The sequence below is a fragment of the Ambystoma mexicanum genome, chromosome 3q, assembly GCF_040938575.1.
Source record: "Ambystoma mexicanum isolate Mex_15411 chromosome 3q, UKY_AmexF1_1, whole genome shotgun sequence".
Taxonomy (NCBI): domain Eukaryota; kingdom Metazoa; phylum Chordata; class Amphibia; order Caudata; family Ambystomatidae; genus Ambystoma; species Ambystoma mexicanum.
The window spans coordinates 747,330,902-747,354,810 of record NC_090926.1 but is presented as its reverse complement, the minus strand read 5'-3'; the positions used below and the strand labels follow the sequence as shown (position 1 = coordinate 747,354,810).

Here is a 23,909-nt window from a genome sequence, read left to right as displayed (position 1 = left end):
GGGCCGAAGTGGAGGAATCACTGATAAAATACTTCGAAGAGAACACCACACAATCATCCCCCATCAATATAATCTGGGACGCAATGAAAGCGGTGGTTAGGGGAGTGCTAATAGGGGCTGGAGCAGAGCAGCGAAGGATTTCAAACATAGCCTCCTCCAAACTGGAGGAGGAAGCAACCCGCCTTGAATCCCAGCTAAAAACGCACTACTCAAGGAAATCCGAGCGAGCCCTGAGGAAGGCAAAAACAGCCTTGGAAATGCACTGCGCCGACCGGACAGCCAAGTCCTTAGCATACACAAAACAATTTTACTACGCTAAAGGAAACAAAGCGAATAGAATATTAGTACAGAAGCTAAGAGCTCTCCGCAGCCGGAACAATATTCTCAAATTACGAAGTGGAAATGGGAAACTACTCTTCTCCCCATCGGAGAAAATAAATGAACTACTGAGATACCATACCTCTATAATGTCCAGCGATCCGCTAAAACCAAAAGACCTACCAGAATACCTAAATGCACTTCCGCCCCGCAACGCCGACCATCTGGAACACCTAGAGGCTCCCATCGGGGAAGAAGAAATCACCGAAGCCATCAAAGTCCTCAAACCTTCTGCTCCAGGCCCAGACAGCCTTACCGCAACCTTCTACAAAAAATTCGCCAGAGTCCTGGCCCCACAGCTGTCCACCTTGTTCAACTCCTTTCTGTCCACGAAAACCGTCACAAAATCCATGGCTGAATCAATCACGATCCTGCTCCACAAACCTGGAAAAGACCCCGAACTGCCTGACTCCTACCGGCCCATATCACTCCTGAATAACGACGGAAAAATCTTTGCCAGAGTGCTAGCCAGAAGACTGGGCCCGACCCTTCCAGACCTAATCAACCGCGACCAAACGGGATTCATCCCCGGCAGAGGGACCCATGATAACATACGCCGGGTCCTGAACCTAATTGAAAGCGCTCATAAACTCAAAACGAAAATGGCTGTAATCTCACTAGACGCCCACAAAGCCTTCGATCGAGTGGACTGGGGATATATTCGCGAGGTCCTCTATCGTTTTGGCTTCGGCCCCAACTTTACATCATGGGTCATGGCCAACTATCAAATCCCCACCACACAACTCCGAGTTAACGGAACGAGATCTGAACACATCCGCATTACGAGAGGCACTAGACAGGGCTGCCCGCTCTCACCCCTGGTCTTCGCCCTATCCATGGAGCCCTTTGCCGCCAGAATCAGACGAAGTGAAACCATAAAAGGGATCCAGGTGGGAAAACAAGAATATAAAATCGCACTCTATGCCGACGACGTCATGCTCACCATGACAGACCTCCCAGCCTCATTAGGGTCCCTGTGGAAAGAGATCGAGACGTTTGGCTCCATGTCAGGATTTAAAGTCAACTTAACTAAATCCTCAGCACTACCCATCAATCTTTCTCACCTGGACGAGGTCACACTCGCACCACTTTCGCCGATTCCCTGGGCCAAAGACGCCATAGAATATCTCGGAGTCCAGATCACCGGAAATCCAACGCGCCTATACTCCAAAAACATCCCACAACTACTTAGCGCTCTGCAAAGCGACCTCAAAAGATGGAAACAACAAGAAATCTCTTGGTTCGGTCGAATATCAGCCGTGAAAATGAATCTAATACCCAGATGGCTATATCAATGTGCATCCCTACCAATACAAATTCCACCACCGGCCATACAAGCTCTACAGAAGAAGGTGATGGAGTTTGTCTGGGGTGGGAAGAAACCCAGAATCAACAAACGAATCATGTTGAAGAGCAAACCGCTGGGAGGAATGGGAGTCCCGGACCTTGCCGGCTACTCACTAGCGGCCCAACTATCGCATGCCTTCGCCTGGATGCAAGAAGCAGACCCCCCATTATGGCGCCTAATTGAAGAATCCTGGAGCCCGGTCCCACTACATGATCTCCCACACCTACCAACAACAAAAGCTCAGCCCAACTCGGGGCCACTATCGGCCACACTCACCACAATCCAAAGCTGGAAATCCGCAGCGCGGAAATGGGGTCTTCGTGGTCACCTAGGACCTATGTCTCCCATCTGGAACAACCCAGCCTTCTCCCCCGGAAACACACCCCGAAACTTCCACGCCTGGATAGCAGGGGGTTTAGCCAAAACCAGCGACTTTATAGAAGAGGGCTCCCCCATCACATTCGAAAGATGTAAAACAAAATTCAGAGTGGATGAACGAGAAAGATTCCGATACTCACAAATCAGGCACTGGATGTCCCACAAAGCGACCCGAGACAAATGCTCGAGAGAGCCAACAGCCATGGAACTCACCCTAACATCCCCGTCCAACAAAGGTAGAATATCCACCATATACCGTCTCCTAGACAGATCGGATCCAGCAAAGAAAGAAAGATACATGACGGAATGGGAAAAGGATATTGGCCAGGAAATAGCTGCGGAAAGCTGGGAGCAAATTTGGGCTAGACTCCATAAGAGCTCACAATGCGTCACAAATAAGGAAGGAGGCTACAAACTATGCTACAGATACTATGTCACCCCCACCCAAATCAATAAATCCAATCCAGACTTCTCCGCCTCATGCTGGCGGGGCTGCCAAACCGCGGGATCCCTCTACCACTTAGTATGGACATGCCCAAAGGCAGAAGCATATTGGAAGGAAGTGCTGAAGCACATTAAAGAAATCACTGGCCTCTCAATCCCATGGGACCCAGGAATTATCCTTTTGGGCGAAACCGGCAATGGAGCGTTCCCAATCTCAGGCCTTATCTCCCGCCTTTGCACCCACCTACTCCTGGCCGCAAAGATCGCAATGGCTCGATTGTGGAAAGACAGAAATGGCCCCTCAATCGCCCTATGGTGGGCTAAATGCTGGGAGATTGCAGTTGCAGAAAAAATCACTGCTATTCGCACCGACTCCTTAAACAGAACCATGAATATATGGGACCCATTCTTCGACTATGCGACCAAATATCCAACCCTCACCAGGAGGCCGCCACTCACCAGATGGCTCCAATGCAGTCCCATCTACTAACTAATAACGACCGTCCATTCCCCGAACACTCCAGCAAATAAGAGCACACTTAACCAGAAAGGCTCCGCCCAACCGCCATTCCGAGGAGCAACCACCTTCCCCCTACTTTACAATCTACAATAGATTATAAAGGATCTAACTAAAGCTTGTATCGACAGATGCTGCGCTGCTACATGTAATCACTCCATCTTGTAAAACCAATAAAATGTTTTTTTGAAAAAAAAAAACAGTCCTACACTTGGTGCACCCTTACTCGCCTAAAATGCCGCTAATGGCAGAGTCAGGAATGCTCACCACTGACCTTACCACCATTAGATATTGGGAAAGACTGGGCTTGTATACCTGGGGAGACATATATGAAGAAGGAACATTTAGAGAACTTGACTCACTACATGAGAAGGAGGGATTACCAATAGGGCAATTTCTATGATATCATAGAATTAAACATGCAGCTAGAACAAATTGGGACGAGTGGCTGGAAGAACCAGAAGTTAACCCTCTGATGACAGAATTATATAATCTGAGCGATGGATGGAGGCCAGTGTTGAGATTGTACGCCCAACTAAATGACAGGCCAAACCCCCGCGCTTTCAGCATGGTGGCGCTGAAAGCTAAATGGGAAAAGGATCTGGGAGTAGATATCACAGAGAACGAATGGGAGAGAGCGCTGATGCACCCCAGATGAATGTCTTATGTAGAACTTATATGACCCCTATGAGTGTGGCGAGCTTCAGCAAACAAACCAGATCAGCATGTCCATGGTGTGGTAGAGAAGAGGCTAACCTAATGCATATGTTTCGGGGGTGTGAGAAAACACAATTTTTTGGTGCAAACATTGAGCAGGATTGTAGGAAGGCTGGAATCGCCAGATACGAATGGTCCCCAAAAGAATGTTTCTTGGGCACTTATCCCAGACTGAGCAAGATTAAGCATACAGTCCAATTCATGGGCATGGCATGTATATTGGCAAAGAGGACAATAGCAATGGCATGGAAATCGAAGATGGGCCCGCAATATGCAAGGTGGAAGAGGGAAACGGAAAGATGGGCTGCAGCAGAAACAGAGGCTTGGGATGCGGTATAGTTGTAAACGCTGGAGATGTTAGTGTCATATTCGAAGCATGGAAAGCCCTGATCAGATTTATGTTTCTCCCATCTGAGTAAAGTAATGTGAAGTAGTAGATGAAGACAGTTGTTGTTTATTGTTGGTACGTTTTTGAAGTTGTAATATAATGGCAAGAAATGGCACTGTAATGATAAATATGAAGGAATAATCTGTAACGTACAATTTATAAATGTGAATAAAATGTAAAAAAAAAAAAAATAGATGCACACATTCGGATGTGGTTTCCGAACCTGTTTGCACATTTGCCAAAGTAAACAGACATTTCTGTGCATTTCAAAACATATACTCTAGCTCTATATGAATGCACTTCACAGGTTAGTGAAGAGACCCCTTTTCATTTACCATTAGTTAGATTTACTATAAATTAACGCTAATATGAGCTCTAATGAAACAATCTTTATTCAGTGTAATTAAATTTTAATTATTCTGTTAAAATTTGAGAAAGCATATTCACGATATCCATACCTGAAGAAGGGCGTTACGCACGAAACGCGTAGTAAAAGATTGGTGGAGTACCCTTAGGTCTATTCAGATAGCTATTCCCTGTCTAGATATCGTGATATTATCTAGCTCTGTTGAACGCAACATTTTTGTAGTATATTAAGGAAATCTAGTAGTAAACATTTTTTTCTGTTGAAACAATGCTTAGAAATTATTGATTGTGAATTTTGACGTACTGATATATGTACAAATGCAAATATTATTCTGTAATTTATGAAAACTTGTGGTACACAATGTATATCTAATTGTGTCTGGAAAATTATTTTATTTCAATTTGAAAATACATCTAGTGAAAATGCTAATTAATTGTCAGTAATTTCTCATGTGTACTTGTCTTGGAATTGAGTTTACAACTTTTTGAGTTTTTTATGTTGTGCCCCTGTTTATATCTCAAGCTGTTTTGAGGTACCATTCCTTTTCACATACAATTAGGTGAAGACAGGGCTTTGTGCCAAATCTTCCCTTCCAACTTGTCAAAGTTAAATTCCTCAGATATTAAGGAAGTTTCTAACACATACAGGAGAGCTGGGATCACTTTCTGATTGTAATATTTTTTAAGTGGAATGAATGAGAACTTTCAATACTTGCGTGCAATATAAAACATTTGAACACCAAATTGCTCACGAGAGACTGATTTTACATAATTCCCGGACTGATTTTACATAATTCCCGTTGAGACATTTGAACAATTACAAAAAACAAGTAGGTTCTTTTCCACTTCCAGACGGACATCTCCCAGTTTCCAGAAATGCTCTATCTTATTGTTACTTTGGAAGCACATAATCTTGGTTTTAGTCGGATAATTTTTTAGCTCGTTCAGTACAGTGTATGATTCAAAACTTGATAAGAGCTGCTGTAAACCCAGTTGCGTTTGATCTAGAAGAATTACGTCATCCACAAAGCTCAATCAAGTTATACTGTCCCATGCAATTTTTGTCAAAACAAATGCTGCATGATCCAAATGATTCCCCAAGTCAGACAAATACAAATTAAACAAGCAAGGGGCAAGGACACAGCCCTGACGTAGCCCTTGCTTGTTGGTATAGACTTGGTGAAAGCCCCCCTCATATGGAGTCATATACGCAGGGAAGTGTCTATATGGAGGCAGTCCAAAATAGATAGTATGATCATTAGTAGACCACATCTCTGTAATTTCTGTGTATCATGGCAAATCCATGCATTAGATAAACACATGCGATATACAAAGGGTGGGTGCACTTTTTGCATGCTTTTTCCACTAATGCTTTGATGATAAGGTCATTTACAACAGCCCTAATGCCCTGCCTAGAGCCCGGTTGAAACATACAAAGGCACCCCAATGATGAAATCCATTTCTCAATTTATTTCAAAACAAGTGAAATAAAGATTTTGGCATCAGCATCAAGGAGCGCTTTTGGCCTGTAGTTTATTGGCTAGTGTGGTTGCCTATCTAATGGATCGGAATAATAAAGGAAACTTTCCAGCTTTCCAGAAGGTGTTTAGATTGTACAATGTTGTTAAGAGAACAAAAAGTATGACAGCCCAAATATCAGAGTCTACTTCAAAGACTCTGTTACTTAGCCCATACGGGCCAGAGGCTCGATGACACCTTAATGGCTGCTAAAATGTCTTCATATGGAAACATCGAATTACCTTCATACTGCTTTAAAACAAATTATACCTAGCTATCTTCTGCAATGGGGTTGGCCTGTGCCTCATTTGGAAATTTCCCCTTATTTTGCACTAGAGACCAGAAATTATTTACATTATGTTTTACTATAGACCAGGATCTCTCCATCTTTTTGCAGGAGTAAATGCATGTGCGCCTTGGCCCAGTATCTGTATTGTTGTTTATACTTTCTAATCTAACACATTTTTACCCCTATTTTTATATTAGACAATGTAATAGGTCATAACTCCCACCATTATAGCCTTTAACCTTTTTGCAATAGTATATCAAATGCATGTTTTCTGGGAATAGAACATTGTCTTGCTGCATGCCCCACCATTGCTATAACTTCATTTTCAATAAAAGTGGAGAATGTGTCTGGGTTAAAAATTGTCATTTTTTGCAACAATTTAGTTCCTCTCGTAATCCCATACCCATGCTCATTGAAAACATCAATTTACTTCGAATTCCAGACTACACAACATTTTGTACCATCCAACTTCAGATATTGGCAAATTGAGGAAAACGCTGACATTGTACTCATCAAAGGTGGCGATCAGCATGCAATGGTAACTGAAGCTGGTGGATTTTATCTTAACATGCTCACATGTGTTGAAGAGAGTCTCTGAAAGACATATATAATCTATCCAAGCTACTGAGTCTTCCCTATGCCAAGTGGGCTTACGTGGTATGTCGCCATTTACATTGCCGCTAAGAAATGACAAACCCCATATTTGGAAACTTTGGTGCACAGCTCACCAAATGTCCTAAGTCTACAGGTATATCTCTGTCCCCCATTAATAATAAAGTTATCACAGAGTTCAGGTTGAATATAAATCAAATTCCACTCACCAACTTACACAATGGGGGTCATTACAATTAGGCGGTAAGGGGTCAACGGCGCCGGTAATCGTGCCGGAGCCGTCAACCCCTTAACGCCCCATTACGAGTCTGCTCGCGGGAACCCGCTAAGGACGCCTGGTTTTACCAGGCGCCCTTAGCGGGTCCCGCGAGCAGACCCGGGTGCTAACAACAAGTCCGTTATTAATGGGCTTGTTGTTAGCACCCTCCCCATTCCCATTGAGCCCTATGGGGGCTCGAATGGGAATGGGTTCCTTGAATGAGGAATAACTGGGCCCTCCAAGGTCAGAATGGCCCGGTAATTCCTCATTCAAGGAACCCGGACCCGGTACCCGGTAAGGGGGTAGCCATGCCGCTAATAGCGGCATGTTTACCTTCTACCTTGTAATGACCCCCAATATCCCGGTCCGGAGAATTAAGTTTATATTCACACAAGAGATTCTCAAGAGCAGAGAGAAAGCTCACCTGTAATGAGTGGAAAGGATGCTGATAAATATTTATCAGCAGTCAATTGTAGAAATGATTAATGGTGGGATTTTCAATTTTTTAGGCCCAGATTATTTTTAATGGAGATCAAATGACCACCAGTGGGTCTTCATCACTTAATATTGGAGGCTTCTTGTTGATATACTGAGAACCCATCCCACAAGATTTGCTTACTAGTACAAGTTTCCTGAAAATAATAGAATGTTGTTTTCCTTCTCCACACAGTTCTCTATTAGACAACAATTTTTTGTATCCTCTCAAATTCCAAGATACCAGAGATATCTTCCGTCTTTGCCCTTGAGTTATCTTTATAACATTACTGGCAATGCCTCCCCTCTGCTTTTCGTTCATTGTGCATATAAAATGCTGCTGGTAACCATGACCGGTCTTCAATGACATTGGCTTAGGAGGGTCTGTAAGAGCGACTTTCCTCACCTTATTCCCCTGGCCCAAGAGATCTTCAACCCAGCACCAATGACTCGGTGGCCCACAGTGTTCCTTACATTTACTGTCTCACGGACTATCATTGATGGGTGACCAATAGAACTTGGTCAAAGGTCATACACCATTGACCTCAGAGCTTCACCTTCTTCTACCAACATGACATAGACTGCTTCAGAGGGAATCTTGATGACTACTATGTATTTTCTTCCATCAATCAAAAAGTCGACCAATTCAATTTCCTTAGTGGAAATTAATCGAAGTGTGGGATTTCCCTAAACAGAGCCAAAATATTAGAGCGGTTCCAAATCAATTGGAAGTCAGATCATAAAACAAACTCCAAGATTAAAAAAGGAGAAGTGTCTCCTTTAAAGTTCTGCCATTGACATTTAGAGTCAATGGGCCTCATTAGGACCCAGGCGGATTTCGCGGTGCTAAATGCACCGCGAAGCACGGCGGAAAGCCGTCGATAGCGCCATGGGGGTTGGCGGATTTACCGCCCCATTCCGACCTCGGCGGAGCGGTAAATCCCCAATCCCCATTCTGCCCTTCCCCATTCCCATTCTTGCCCCATAGGGTATAATGGGAGTGGGGAAGGAGTTAATTACGCCACCGTAAAATACGGTGGCGTAATTAACAACGAGGTCCCGTAGCGCCATGGTTTTCTCCGCCTGGTAAAACCAGGCGGAGAAAACCTCCATGGCGCTAAGGGAACTCGTAGTACGGCGGACGGGTCCGCCGCGATTAGCGCTGGCGGAAACCCACTCCGCCTGGGTCCTAATGAGGCCCAATGTGTTGACCTACGTTTCATGGGCACTGCATGGTGATAGCAGGATTTGATATTACCATGGTGTCCATACAAATATGAGAAGAAGCGCCAACAAGGGTCATGCTTTCCTTTGAAACTGAACATTGCGTAAATGCATATTGCTTAGCAATCCTAGTTAGTCAACAATAAATATTACCCCTGCTATCTGCGCAGGGAGTATTAATTCTATTAAAGACTAGGAGGCGAGCATTATGCTTCAACTTCTTTCATTACCACTCTCAGCAGTTTCAACAACTATACCAAAAACAAACAACTTCTGAAATGTCCTAAGTGACTTTCCTCTTTTTGAACTACAAGTCCCATAGTCTCTGTAGTCCCTTAACTCCTCAGCTCAGCTATGACCACATCCTGTCTCTGAGCTACTCTTCTATTTTATGTGCTCTGATCAACTTTTGTCCCGCCAACCGTGCAAAACTTGATCCACTGCAACTGGCTGCCGCTAGTCTCCCGGCTGCTTATTCATAACACGAATGATAGAACATCTCCCTCAACTATCCTTCTGTTCCTCTCCTAGGAAAGAATACAAAACAGAAAATAAGGGTGGTGTCCATGTATTGCTATCATCTCATTATCCATTATAAACAGCAATACATATCATCAACAATGCACATTATCCACAATATCGTTCAGGGTGGGAAACTAATGCTTGCCTCCTAGTCTTTAATAGAATTAATACTCCCTGCGCAGAAAGCAGGGGTAATTTTTATTCTATGGCAAGACTGGTAGCGAGCATTATGCCTATTCAAAGCTTCCCCAATACTGTCAGATGGCTTAAAGTAAAATTCTTTAAAGGTACGATCATTAGCCCAGTCTGTTGCTAACATAATTTCTTGTAAATGAGCCCCATCATATACGCTTTGGATGCCTTAGCCCCTCTCACAGAGTGTGCTCCATACTTTTCGTAAATCAATCCCTTCTGCTTGCATGACTTCCCTGACCCATCTTGCAATGGTTACTGTTTTTACTGCGTGGAAAGGCCTCCTGCACGCAATTGACAATTGGGTAGTACTCGCTGCTCTGTTTTCCGCTGTCCTAACTTCGTATTCCTTAATACAGCTCGCAACACACCACTTGATATTACTCAGAAAGTACGGATAGTGAACTGAAGACGTTCCTGTCTTAGTTCTCTGCACTATTGTGAAAGTTACTCCCTGCGGCCCAAATGTCCTCCTATTGATCTCTAAAGCTCTGACCTCTGACACTCTTTTACAGGATATGAGTCAAAGTAACATTGCTAGCTTCCCTGACAGCTGCTTATGAGATAGATACCTGTCTGTAGGCCAGCACTCTATCAGCCGCAGAACTGCGGTCACGTCCCATAGTGTGTTGTACTTGGGTTCTTGCGGTACCTTAAACTTAGCTCCCCTGATGAGTCTAATCACGGCTGGATGTTCTCCTGCCGGCGCTCCTTTGATCGGCAGGTGGCCTGCTGAGATCGCAGATCTATACACTCCTATTGTGCAAAATGCTTTACTGTCTTGGAGGAGCAGGGCAAGGAAGTTCAGTACAGCCACTACAGGCGCAGAAATGGGATGAAGATTTCTCCCTTGCACCAGCTAGTCCACTTGGCCCAAGCCGCATTATAGCTCCTCCTAGTGGAAGGTGCCCAGGATTCTGCAATGTGTTCTGCAGCTTGCATCAAAATGCCTGGCAGTCCCCATCGTTTCCTGATATTCTGCACACGATGAGCATGGGTGTCCCCTCACTCTCAGAGGATGACACAACCCAGCTGGGTCCGTGGGTAACCCTTCTCCTTCGGGGAGGATTCTCGGCCGATCAACTGACAGCTCCATCAGTATCAGGAACCACACTTGAGACTTCCATAAGGGCGCTGCTAACACTAACTCCGCCTTCTCCCTCCGACATTTCGCTAGAACTCTGCTGAACTTCATGAAGGGGGGAAATGCGTAATGAATCTCGCCTGACCGGTTCTGCAGGAATGCGTCCGTCCATTGTGCCCCTGGGTCTAGTCTCCAGCTGAAGTAGCTGGCTGTCTGAGTGTTGACACGAGAAGAGAACAGATCTTTGTGCACTGGTCCCCACATTTGATCCAGTAGTTGAAATACTGTCGGATCCAGCTTCCAGTCGCTGGAAACCGTGAGGTATCTGGAGTTCCAGTCTGCTATCACGTTCAGTGCTCCGGGCAGGTATTCCGCTGTCACTGAAGTCCCTGTTTGTAGGCAAAAATGCCACAGATCCTTCGCTAACTCCGCTAGCATCTTGGATATCGTTCCACCGAGGTGGTTTATGCAACGCACTGCTGAGATATTGTCCATCTTCAGCAGTACGCATGACTTCACTTTGTCTCTTGTAAATGCTTTGATCGCGAAAGAACCTGCAAGGAGCTCTAGGCAATTTATGTGAAGACTCAGCTCTTCTTTGCTCCACTTGCCTCCTGTCTGCAACTCTCCGCACCTTGCCTCCCAGCCAAGGCGGCTGGCATCCGACTCTATGATCAGGTCCGGTCGGTCCCCGAAAAAAATGGCACGCCCATTTCAGGCGTCCATATTCTGCAACCACCATTCCAGTTCCGAGACGGACTCCGGGTCCAGTGGTACCAATTGGTGATACTTCAACCCTTGTTGAGGTGTCTTATTTTCAATCTTTGTAAAGCTTGATTATGTAAGGGACCTGGAAATATGGCCTGAATGGAAGCTGCTAACATCCCTACAATGCTTGCAAGAACTCTCAGTGAAATCAATTGCTTCTTCAGACATAGCTTGATCTCTCTCTTGATATCTCGTATTTTCCTTGCCGGAAGTTTCAGCGTGGCTTTCTTTGTGTCTAACACAAACCCCAGGAAGTCCAGTCTCTGTGTTGGTTTGGTATCTGATTTCTCTGTGTTCACTAGAAAACCTAGAGATTGGATCAGGTTGAGCACCCAGCAGCAGCAGTAGGTCATCTAGATATATAATTAGCCTTATCCTTTTCTCTCGGATCGCTGCTGCCACTGGTTTCATCAGCTTGGTGAAAGCCCAGGGTGCGCGGACGCATGCCCAAAGGGCATCGTCTTGAATTGCCAGAGCTGCTTCCTCCAGCGAAAAGCCAGAAATGTCCTGTATTTCACCAGCACTCGGACTGTGAGGTAAGCATCCTTCAGATCTAACCTTGTCAACCAGTTTCCTTCTCTCAGACAATCTCTGAGCTGATGGATGCCTTCCATCTTGAAATGGTGGTACTCTATCCATCCATTTAGCTCCTTCAAATGTATTACTGGTCGTACCTTCTCCTTCCAGTGAACAAGAAAAATGTAGTTTATGTAGCTGGGGGCTTCTGTGCACTTCTCTATAGCTTGTTTCTGTACTACTAGTTCGCAGTCTAGGCATTCTTGCTCTACTGTCGCTGGGCACTGCTGATGGGGGTGCGAGCCTGTACAGGTGGTTGAATGAATTCTATCTGCAGACCTCTCACGGTTTGCAAGATCCAGGCATCACTGGAAAGCGTGTGCCAGTTTTCCCAATATATGCTTGTTCTCCCCCCCACTGGGGGGTAGGCAATCACTCTTACCTGCTGTAAATCCTTGCCCTCGGCTGAAGCCTCTGCCTCTGTGCCCCATGGGGTTACAAACTCTGACTGGGAAGAAATCGTCCTTCTGTCTATTTTCCCTATATTGCGCTCTTTGGTTGGGGGGCCTTCTTCCTCCTTGCTGGCGACCGGCAGAACGGCCCCTGAAATGGCCGGATGGAGGCCTGTGCTTTCTCTAAGGTTGTGTATGTTCCTACGAAGCGACCCATCTCTTTCCCGAAAGTCTCTCCGAACAGCAAACCTTGTGCTGACTCTCCTGCTTCGTAAGACGCTAGGTCACTGAACTTTGGGTCGATCTTGAGCAGGAGCCCTCTCCTTCTTTCCGAGACGATTGCGCAGTTAGCGTTTCCCAGAAGGCAAACTGTTCTTTGCGCCCATCCTGCCAAGGCCTCTGGGTTCACTTCTTCTCCTGTGTCTCTCGCTCTTTCTGCAAGATCCATGATTTTAGCGAAAGGACCTGCTAAATCCAGCACTTCCTCTTGGCAACTCTTCCAAGATCTATCTATGCCCTTACGGGGGTCCTTGCTGGTCTTGGATACAAAGGTGAGCATCTTAGGATCCAGCTCAGGTGCCTCTGCTACTTTGCCGGGAAGGTCCTGGCGTGGGCATTCCGCTCGAAGGCTCTGTCTCACCTCTTTGTCTAGTGCTTTCCTTAGTCTCACCGTCATATATTGAGCTACTCTAGGTGACAGCTGCCAGTCGGATGATCTCGGGATCCGGATGCTGTCCGGGTCGAACATGTCATCCTGATCCTCCTAGTGAAGTTTTTCCTTGCGGGCTCATTTACCTCTGCTGGGATTCACCCATTCTTCCTCGATTGGCCCTTCTATATCTGGGTTCGAGGGGTCTCCCTCTGCTGGCTCCTCTTCCGAGCCTGGGTCTAAATCTCCATCATTGTCATCCCCAGGAGTGGGGGTCATGAGGTCTGGCACTGCCTGACGCTGCAAGTATGCTTTTTTGAGCTTGGCAAAGGTGTCGGCGACCTCCAAGGCCTTATTATTTGCCCCATCCGATGGGCCCTGGGGTCGTCAGAGGATTTCCTCGTTAGGGCCTCAGTACTCCCCTTTGACCCTGATGGTCCAATGGGCGTGCAGTCTGTCCTTGTGGTGCTCTCCTTAGGCTTAATTAGCATTGCTTCTAAGGTTTCAAGTCTTTCTTGTAGGGGTCTCACCCCTTGAGCCACAGCATCTACTAGCGAACTTCCCAGCATTGAAGCTGGCAGCTAGGTCTAGTGACTGCTCCTCTTCTCGATGCACTGCAAGGTGTCCACCGGCCCCTGCATAGCAAGCAAACCTGTATGAGTATCTCACCAGCAACTGAATGTGTCGCCTGCAGGCTACACATAGGAGGCTGTAGTAGGTGCATTAACCCATTGGGCTGTCGACCCTCTGTCCTCTGAGAGCAGGAAACTGAATTTCCATGTTGCCTTCCTTTGGCACATTAGATGTATCTTTCACCCCAATTCATAGGATGTTTTGCTTCACAGAGAGATGATTATCATTGTGAGGTGTGAGCCACTAATAGCTAAGCAGGTCAGTTAAATCTTTGCCTTTGTCATGATATATTTGCACTGATATGTGCAGGGCCGTCTTCTGTCCTCTGCTACTGTATGCTTTCTTATTGCTGCTTGTTCATCATTTTTAAATGTAAACACTCTGCTCTCAAAAGTGAAAGATTTGAAAGACTCTTGCTGTAGCGAGCCTTTCCCAGTCTTTGCCCTGGGGGAGAGGCCCACCCAAAATCTGTAAATGCCCACTCAGCAGCGTTGTGTGGGCATTTACAGATATTTTTGTCAGTGCAGTGGGCCCAACTACATTAGCATCAGGCCCCATTTGCTAGGCAATCCTGGCTATGCCTCTCGGGGGGAGGGGCTGGTTTTGGCCCAGCTACCAAAAGTAGCAGCCCAGTCGCAACTGCTAAGCCATGTCCCCTCTGCACACATGCAATCTCAGCCATGTTTCAGCATAGGAGGTGACATCTTTCCCAATTGGCAATAGGTGGTTGCAATTTAGTGCACTGCAGTTTCTTGGACTATCCTCTTCTTGAATTTGGGACAACAGAACATTGACCAATTGGCATTCAGTTTCGGACTCTACTTTTTACCTGGCTTATTCCGAACTTGTCTTTCCAAACTTCGGATGTGGACTCTATAGTGTCTCTAGGTTCTAAAGTTAGAAATGTAACCTTCTGATCAGGTGTTTGATTTTCTACCATTTTTCTCAGAAGTCGCTTTGCAGGCCAGTGGGCCGGGTCCCATAACTGCCTTAGCTGTTGCACGAATTTCGAGTAGCCTTTTGACCTCCCCAGTCTAAGGATACTTCAGAAGACATCGACTGGCAGTCAGGTGCCACCCCCAAACATGAGGCAGAACTTCCCAGTGGCTTTATTTCTGGTGCATTGATAGGCAGGGACAAAGTGGAAACATGTTAACTTCAGCAGATCTTCCATGGATTATGGATTTCAAGCATGTCTATTGAGGTTCTGTTGAAACTCTCGACCTAAGCATCTACTTGCATATGGTAGGGGGGTTGTTCTGGTCTTCTTAATCACCATCAGTTCCAACATCTGCTTGATGAGTTTTGATTTGAAGTATGCACCCTAGTCTGACTTAATGCTTGCTGGCTACTCAAAGTGAACAACATACTTTTCCCACTGTACTTCGTAATTGTGCCATCCTTCTGATCCTTTGTAGAGAAAGAATGAGCAGAAAGTGTGAAATAGCAATCACTAGAATGTTCTTAATTCCCTTGCATTTCTCCAGGTATGGGAAGTCAAAGCAAACTAGGACCAGGACTTTCCAGGTGGTACCGATAGGAAGTAGGCCTAGCAATAGTCTTGTATACTGCACATCTGGAACAATTCTAACAGTATTCTTCCACATCCTTGGTCTGTTGTGGTCAGTACAACTGATGTCTTTAATGTTCTGTCCCTGGCCATATGGCCATGTTGATCTTGCAGGGTTTAGAGTACCAAGAGGCAGTACTTTCAAGGCAGTATGAGTCTGTGAAGCAATTGGTGCTGGAGTGTACTATCCTTGTACAGGATTCTTCCTTTCACAAGTAGTCTTATGCACTACTTCAGCAACAATCAGGCATCGAAATTGGCACCTGCACTTGGTGGGGCGTCTGTGCCAACAGCCTAGGTGCTGAGATGTTTCTGCAATAATTGGTCTGACAAGTTGAGCTTTTCGTTTCTTCTTGATTCAGTCTTGGAATTTCTTGTGTTTCAATGCTTATGAGATTGGACTATATTGATGGGACAACTCTGGATTCCTCCCTTTGCAATGCTACAGTTCGTACCTCAGTCGGTGCCCTTTATGCAGGGGCTTTGTAGCTGGCTCCGATGCCTAGAGATGCCACTTTGGTCCATAGAATTCAGTTTTCTGCAGCAGCGGCATAAGGCCTGTGAAGTAGGTCTTGGGCATTATTATTGTTCCTACCAGTACAATAATACCACTGAAAATCATAGCCGGATGAGACAGCAAAACAACAGTGCCCTGTGGTTTCCAGCTTAACCGATTTTAACATTTTAGTAAAAGGGTTGTTTTCGGTGCGGACACTGCCTATTTAAATGCTGGAAACTCTAACTTGTGCACTGGATAATTGTGTCCTGTGCAGTCTTCTGCTAGTGAAGAAACTGGTCTGGTTTCATGATCACTATTTCGGTAGCGCACAGTCCCTATGTCATCCAGGATGGAATCATGGTGCACAATGTAGGGTAGTTGAGGTTGCTTAGGCTTTGACAAGCAATTAAGTGAGAGTTGTTACCAGTTCAGTACAAGCTTGCTTAAAGCGTGAAGTCAATCTCTCCCTGGCGGGCACTAGAATCTTGAAGAGAAGCTCTCGGTTAGTTGGGGCAGTTCTCATACCCTTCTTTGGTTTGGCTCACCACAGACCAGTTGATGTTTTTGAAGTCTGATGCACATGTCCTGAAATAGTTGCAGAAACCCAGGCAGCTTTGGAGTTCAGAGTTTAGTTGGGTGCAATGCCTTGAGCAGATACTATGTGCCCTATATACTCTAGACTGTCTCTACAAGATTGACACTTCATGATGGACACTTTGAAGCCCTGAGCTTTACGGTGACCGAATACCTTCAATAGTCCTGTCTTGTTCTTCAAAGGTTCAGCCAGATACAATGTCACACAGGTACACTAACCTCTCCATCAAGTTCATGCAACTCACTGTTCTCTCCACCATATATTACAAGGTTTCTGGTGCACCTGGGATCTTTTACATGAGTGAGTAAATAAAGTCTGTCTTCTCTGGATCTTGTGGTTACATGGACATCTGGTAATAGCCACTCCTCAGGTCCAGAAAGGTGAACCATCTAATCACAGTAGGGAAGTTCGGAGCTCCATCCTCCAGTGGGGTGGTGTAATGATCTGGTACAGTGCAGCTCGTTAGCTTGCAGTAGTCGACGGACATGTGTTTGTGGTGGTTCTATTTCTGGGCCATAACATTGGTTAATGAATATGGACTTAAGACCTTCATGATCCTGACTTCATTCATTGAGGGGTCATTGGACATCTTCAACCTTTCCTGGAGCATTGCAGCAGGACTTTGGGAGTGGCTACTGTCTGTTACTCTGATACTGTGTTCAACCCCAAGCGCTTGTCCAATGTTCCATCTGTAAGCGGAAAAAGTGTTGGTTTTCTCCACAAGATTGGCATGTAGCTGTTCTGTCTCTCTTTCCGATAGGGGTGGAGTCCCCAAACTCTGAACTCTGAAGATCCAAGGCAAGAATCTTCTGTTGAGCAATGGAGGTTTGTTCTATCATATGCTAGATTGAACTGAGCTTCCCTGACTCCCTCAACAGGATGCAATTTTGGTGAATAGCATTGGTGAATGAAATCCTCAAGTATTTCAACCTCTGAGGCGTGTCATTCATCATGGTTCTCTAGATGAGTAGGACACCAGGAACGGAATCAGTTGCAGGCTCTTCCAGCGCCAAGCATCTTTGCTGGTAGTAGTCTACCAGTTGTTCTACCCTAGCAGCATTTTGGCAGGCCTTGCTGGTATGGTGATTTGTTCAAAGTTGTTAGTTCTCTAGCTGCCAAGTCTTCCTTGAAGTAGGCTTGTTGACAGAGCGGGTGCATACTTGGTGTCTAACACAACCAGAATTCTCCTGTTCTGCCCTTTGGTGGGCCACATATGTGCCAGAGTTAATGTGTACTCTGCAACTTACTTTCTTTGCGTTGAACACCCCGATTCTGGAAAACTGACTACCACACTGAGAAGATTCTGCTCAGCCAAAGGCTCCAGTGATAGGTGTGTTAGGTAGGTGGGGTAGTAACAGTGGCAGCCCACCACTATGTGTGGGGGCACCACCCCCTCACCTAAGTGACAGGCAGCACTGTCCCCCTTGTGGTTTATTTGCATCAGGGTCTGTCCTACCCGTTTCCGAGCAGGGGCTCATCCCCACTATGCATTTTGTTTGTTTGTTGCAGAGCCCTTTCAGTGCCACAACAAATATAGTGCATAGTAATGGGAGGCAGAGGGGTGGCGGAGGACTGGTCTTGCTGCATCTTATTATTGTGCTAGCAGCATAGGCATGCTGCTTGACACGAGAGGAGTCCTCTCCTGTTCATGTCCTCCTTGTGGCAGCGCAGGCACATTTGGGGAGTGCATGCCAGTAAAGTAAGTGTTTTTTTTATGTGTATGTATGTTTGTTGATGGTTTTTCTAATGAATGCATCCATGCAAAGGAGTTGTGTGAATGATGTGTGAATGCATGGGTGAAAGTATTTGTGTGTTTGCATGCATGGATGCGTGTGTGTGTGTGTCTGCTGTGGGCAGGGCATTCTTACCACAGTACCATGCATCAAGGGTAAAGCAAGGAGTTATTACATGGCTAGACTGGCCTACATTTAATGTAGGCCAGTCTACTACCTAATAACACTTACCTCTGCTTTACCCTTGATGCACAGTTATGGTGCATCAGGGTAAAGCAAATATGAGAAATGTTATAACGCAGCTAGACTGGCCTACATACAATGTAGGTCAGTCTAGTCACAAAGTAACACATCATGTTTGCATTACCCTTGACGCCAAGTAAGAAATGCCATGCCACATTAAGGCATGACATTTTTTACTTGGCATCAAGGGTAAAGCAAACATGATAAGTGTTATTAAGTGGCTAGCTTGGCCTATGGTGTCAGTGTGCATTTACTTTCTTACTGTGGCATGGCATTTGTTACTTTTTACTTGACATCAAGGGTAAAGCAAACATGGGGAGTGTTGTTACATTGCTCAACTGGTTTACATTGGTGGCTCCAATCTAGCCATATATTCTTTGTGTGTTGGCATTTTTGTACATTGCATCAAGGGTAAAAGCAAACCTAAGTGTGATTACTTGGTACACTAGCCTATCGTGGCATAGTCAGACTGGATAACTTGCTTGCTGTGGTATGAAATTTATTACTGGCCGGGAGGCCTTTTATATACATACTTGGATATATAGGTGCAGCATGCATGGACATGTATAGACACAGCCAGCATGAAAATGTTTGACATGCCGGCATATAAGAGGGCATCCAGGATGTGCCACCGTCGGGGCCACGTTTGTGGTGTAACTTGTATGTGCTGTTGTGAGAGGAAAGCAAGGTTAATGCAAACATGATAAGTGTTATTACATGGTTAGACTGGCCTACATTGGTGGAGCCAGTCTGGATATATATTCTGCCTGTGGCAGTGCATTTTTTTTTACTGAGCATCAATGGTAAAGCAAACATAAGTTTAATTACATGGCTAGGCAGGCCTACACTGGTACAGCCACTCTGGATATATTTTCTTACTGTGTCATGGCAATTTCTATTGGGCATCAAGTGTAAAGCAAACTTACTAAGTGTTATTACATGGCTAGACTGGTGAACATTGGTGCAACCAGCCTGGCTATACATTCCTAATGTGTCATGGCATTTATTTACTGGGAATCAAGGGTAAAGCAAACATGCTAAGTGTTATTACATGTATAAACTAGTGAACATTGGTGCAGCCAGTCTGGGTATACATTCCTATTGACTCATGGCATTTATTTACTGGGGATCAAGGGTAAAGCAAACATGCTAAGTGTTATTATATGAGTGGATGGTCCTACCTTGGTGCAGCTCATCTGGATATATTTTCTTACTGTTGCATAGCATTTTTACTGGGCATTAAGGTACAGCAAATGTGATACGGCTCCTCATGGGGCTAGACTGGACTATTCTTACTATGGTAGAGCCAAAAGGAGTATGTTCTTACTTACGTGGGGATATGGCACCATTTGGCAGAACCAACACTTGCACGTTTCCTTATAGTATAATTACTGGCAATATGAGCAAAGCATACATGAGTATATGCTTGCATGGTTATACTGAATATGTTGGTGCAGCCAGCATGAACATGTTTTTTATACCAGATTATTATGTGGATAATGCTTTTTCCAGCTGAGGGAGTGCTCCTTGGCTGGCTGAACTGTGTGAATGTGTGTGTTTCGGTTCGTTGAGCTGATTTCAGCGAGTGGGGGTGGGGCTAGAGATGGGAAGAGGGGTTGTACAACAAAGGCATTTTAAAAATAGCTTTTTGTTGCACAATCCCCCTACCCACCTGCCAAAATCAGCTCTCCTTCTGAGGCGCTGTGGAGCTCAGGGGACAGGGATGGTATTTTTTTAACGGATATCTTTCATAGATGTCGAGTCAAAAATACCATGCTTTCCCCCTTCACCCCCCAGCGCCAATTGCAAACTGTTTGGCTTTTTACCATTGTTTTTAAAGTATGTTCTAAAATGCAACATTTTAACCCATTATTTAAAAACAAATTCACAGGCGGAAAACCCCCCACGAACCACCATTGATTGGTTTGGGCTCCCTCACTGTGTTTGGTCGCTATGGCATTTTTGAGAGAAATATTTATGCCCCTCCACTTCAAATTCACCAGCTCTCACTGGCCCTCGGACTGTGGTACTGGGTGGGGGGAGCCCAGCGACTGTGGTAGGAGCAGGTGGCAGAGCCTAGGGACGATACGGGGAGTAGGGTGCGGTGACGGCACGCAATAGTTCACAGACATTTGTACATACTGCCCATTTGGCATTTTTGGTGAGCCCGGCCTGCCCAGTTTTGCTCAGGGGGGCGCCCAGACCAAAAAGTTTGAAGACCACTGGGATAATGGCACAATAAAAATGTGTTGGAAAATGGTCCTGTGTACTGTTGTTTTTTTTGTGTGTTACCATAAAACATTGATGGCAAACTGTGTGGCTTCTTACTCAATTTTTCACAGCAAGTGCTGTACAATGCACCATTTTAAGCATTATTTTAAATGTTTGGTTCGGGCTCCCTCTCTACGCTCGATCGCTCCCACCTATTAGACACACACATTTACATTGCTGCAGTTCAAAAATTCATCAGCCACCACTAGATAGTAGGGGTGTCACCCACTATCGAGAAAGGATTCATATTTCTTCATTCAACTTTCATGGGTTCCTTAAGATCAGTCCCACCAATCCTGCGGGTAATACTTCGACCCATAAGTGTGTTGGGCATCGTCACAGCGGCGGTCTGACAGGCTCTGCTGTTTTGGTATTTGAACTTTATCTTTCCAGTGATACTGATCATGGGGTTTGAGGCATCAGGGCCAATTTAAGGTATTTTGGGGCCTGTGGCACAGACCCCCCCCCCATCCTCCAAACCAAAAGAAATTAAGAGTCTGAGAATATCTGGTCACCAACCCCCTCGCTGGGATCACAACCCAAAGCTTGATCTGCTGCCCTAGCAGTGGTCAAAATAAGCATCCTTACTCCACTCAAGTTCTCTTACCCTTATCATCCTCCTTGATGTAATCAGAGTAATAAAACAACCAGCATTTCAAGAGCAACATTAGCAATCCATGCCAAGTGTACTTGCTTGCTAATTTAGGTACAGGACACTTAACAGCAGCAGCCACGAGGAGGTTATACAGACTGTAGAACAGATGCAGGACACAGATCAGTAGCGCTATGAAAAAGGTAAACATGCCTCGGCAAAGACACAGAGAAGCATGAGCACAGAATGTAAACGAGCCCAAGCATAGATACAGGAGGCAGATGAGACGCAATGCACTACCATAGCATAGAGATCATGTATGGCCATTAGAATCTACCATGAAAGTGCACATAGCCAAACGCAGACTTAGATTTTCAAGTGGTGTTGCCAGCAGTGAGCAAAGAAACAAATGACTTTGTGGAATGCAATATATCTATAGCCACTCTTACTGCAGCCATTTAAACCATGAGTGAGGCTTTCTTTGGAGAGGTACCCTAAGAACTAAATAGCTCTTAGGGACTGACAGTCGTGACAGGTTGGGCACTATGAGATGCCTAGTGTTGTGTTTAGATCCTTCTGTCTCTGGGCTGATGTGAGTGCGTGCTGTACCTGTTGGAATGTTGGACTGGAATGTTTGTCTGTAGTATGGGTTGTACGTTCCATGTAATTCAGTTGGGGCCTGGAGAGTATTGGACGAGGGGCCGGTGGATGTCTCCATCCCTATACATGTACTTACTTGACTCACCTCCTGTATTTTCCTATGTAACTTCAGTCCGTGACCCAGTACAGTCTTGAACCCATATTACTGACTTGGTGCACTTCATTGAACCCTGAGAGCACAACCTATCACCTAGGATCACACAATTTGATAAGTGGAGCTGGGGCTCGAGCCCGTTATGCTATTTCTGCACTCGGCCACGTTGTTTCCCAATTCTTGTCATAATGCCAGGTACCATTATTTGTGACGTTTTGATTTTCTTGCAACTAAAATACCTTGTTTTGCAGACCTGGTTTGGAAAGTATATAAATCAAATGAAAACGCATCATGCCAATCCTGTTAAAAAGACTATATAAAAAAATTAGAGAAAGATCCTAGCTTCATTTTCTCCATTGTCAAAGGGTCTATACAAGTACCAGAATATGTAGTGATGTGAACCAAAACAATCTCCCCTGTGGTTTACAGCTGTATTTCATGGCTTTAAATACACCCACATACAGTCTTCCGGATTGTTACTCATGAAGTGCAGAAGAAGATTTGAAATTGTACAAAAAAGTGATTGGTTTTTATATTAAATAGGTAGAGCTGAAAATAAGCTTGCTGGAGACCTGCGACATTTCGTTGGCTTTCTCCTGTCTAGGACCCCCATCTACTAAATGACCGATGTGGTAAAGTCGGAATAGCAGCCTCGAATTCAGCTACATAGTCAGCCCTCCCGACTACCACGTTATGCTTTAATTGGTGGGTGCCTGCGGCTCAGGTTTTACAATCCTCATTTAGAAGAACTGAGCACTAGACCTGTCCCTACTGATGCTACTTTTATAACAAGCGCTGCCTGTCACACGCACTTTGTTTGGTAACACAATAGGTGTTACTGTAACCAACCAACACACACACACGTTCATTAATTACCCTGAGAAAGAGGAAAGACTGAATAAGCCTTACTGGAATTTGGTACCATAATCTGGCATATAAACACAGATCTCTGCAACAAGTGCTTAACACACTGAGCTATTCTCTGAACAACTGTGGCACTGAAATTGATCAATGTGCATTTCAGCTTCGGTTACAGTACATAATATATTCCACACAGAAAGGTGTACAGGGTACCCGGGTTGTGCTCTACTGGACGCACAAACTGTGCCAACTGAAGTGAACTCAGAATGCATTACAGAATTAATTGATAACATTGGAACTTACTTGTCAACAACATTGCGGGAGCAGGCGCCAAGCCTCAAAAGCACACTACGATGTCGTTGCATGTGTAATGTATGTTTTGTAAAAAAAAAACAGGCCCTGACTTGGTTGAATCAGGCAGCCATGTGGGTAGGGGCCACTTCCAGGGTGGGAGTCTGGGCAACGCACCCTTTTGCCATCCCTGAAAGACGTCTCTGCAGCTTGTGGCTCTGCAGTGATTTTCGGAATTGAGTTGATAGGAGACGGGTTGTGGTGTTGCAGTGGAGCTTACTGTGTCTGAGTTTGTGGCAGCTCCCTATCCTGAACCTGGAAGACAACGTTCTTTCCTTCAGGGCTAAAGCGCAAACCACTCCTTGACGTCAGAGTAATTGGCTACATTCTGTAAACACATTCACTCCCTCTCCGCATCAAGGGTTGAAATGGCTGTTGTAATGTAAGTCAGTCTGTATTGTATCACTGGCCAGGAGTGCATGCTGATGGAATATTGATATATGCATGATAGAGAGCTCCGGAGAATGTTGACTGAATGTGTGAGTGTTCTATGACTGTCAGTTGGGGGCCTGAGCTGGGAGTTAAAGGATGGCCGGTGGGTCTGTTCCACTTGTGTATACCTGAACATGTCATGTACATACTGTGAGTAACTGTATCCTATACAGAATGTATATATGTATAATAAAGCCTACGTGGCTCCGCAGCAGGTCTGTGTACTGTGACCAGTGAAATTGCTGACGTTGACTTTCTTCCAACAAAATGATCTTGTTTC

The 23,909-nt window shown here is 45.2% G+C and overlaps 1 protein-coding gene across 1 annotated transcript in view; it reads right to left on the bottom strand.

Moving 5' to 3' along the window:
* The window catches only part of ZACN (zinc activated ion channel), a 248,666-nt gene that overhangs the window by 121,268 nt on the left and 103,489 nt on the right, over positions 1-23,909 (bottom strand). The window lies entirely within an intron of this gene.